General features: G+C 40.3%; 1 protein-coding gene across 4 annotated transcripts in view; it reads right to left on the reverse strand.

The window, feature by feature from the left end:
* Positions 1-1,120, reverse strand: part of Wdr17 (WD repeat domain 17) — an 81,726-nt gene that overhangs the window by 36,292 nt on the left and 44,314 nt on the right. The window lies entirely within an intron of this gene.

Raw genomic sequence — 1,120 nt, forward strand, 5'->3', positions numbered from 1 at the left:
AAAAACAAAAACCCAGGACAGGTAAAACAATCCTCTACAATAAAGGAACTTCTGGAGGCATCACCTTCCTTGACATCAATACAGCAAGGAAACAACTTGGTGTTGGCATGAAAACAGAGACATTGACCAGTGGAGTCGAACTGAAGACCCGGATATTAATCCACACACCTATGAACATCTGACTTTTGACAAAGAAGCTAAAATGGAAGACGCTTTTGAACTGCATTAGGCTCTTCAAAACTTTGTAGGTGCCTGCACACTGGGGATGACTGATGCTCACAAATGAAGCTAAATAATGTCCTGAAGATGTGTGGTGAAGTTAATCGTGGATTCTTTTGTTTTAAAAGTCTTATGCATTTCTTTTAGACTTTAGTAAATACCAATTATCAACTCGCTCTTTAAGGAGGAAAGCCACTAATGGCGGCTTGTTAAGCATGCTTTTGTTTACCTTTGTTCTTTTTCTTCCAGTTCTAATTTTCTAAATGAGGGTGAAAAAAAATTGGACTTCATACAGCAAAATCTAATGAAGACAAGTTTCCCCACCCTCAATGAGCAACCCTCGATGATGACTTAATTCCTAATACAAGGTGGCATTGACTTAGAACATGGTAATTATTTCGGTATGGGTTTTTACTTGGAAATTCACTTTTTCCGGGGACTTGTAAGAAGTAAGAAAGCATGTATGCCTGAAACACAGTGAAATCAGCTCCATGGGGAGGGCTTTTCACTTGACTGCCCTATTCCTACTTTCAACAGTGTGGAGCCTGAGAAATGTGGGCCCTTTCCACCTCGTCTGAGGGTCAGAGAGTTTGGAGGTTACTCAAATGATGGACAAGGTAGTTGGGTTTCCCAACTCAGGATGCATGCCATTGCTTGGTTCTTTTAACATTAAAATAGCTTATCCTAGTAAGTCCATGCCATCCAGACAGGTGGTCAGAATATGCAAATGTACTTCTCCTTCTTTTGTAACTATGAGGTCATCTAGGGAAGGGCAGCCTTCAACATACATGACCTAGAACACTTTGGCTAACTAGACGACAGAATGCTAATGATTTGCTGTCTCAGAGTGAAGAAGGGAATGACTGTGTGAGTTATCCTTTGTATCAAGTTAATAAAGTCT

This window comes from Microtus ochrogaster, linkage group LG7_11, assembly GCF_000317375.1.
Source record: "Microtus ochrogaster isolate Prairie Vole_2 linkage group LG7_11, MicOch1.0, whole genome shotgun sequence".
In the NCBI taxonomy this organism is placed as follows: domain Eukaryota; kingdom Metazoa; phylum Chordata; class Mammalia; order Rodentia; family Cricetidae; genus Microtus; species Microtus ochrogaster.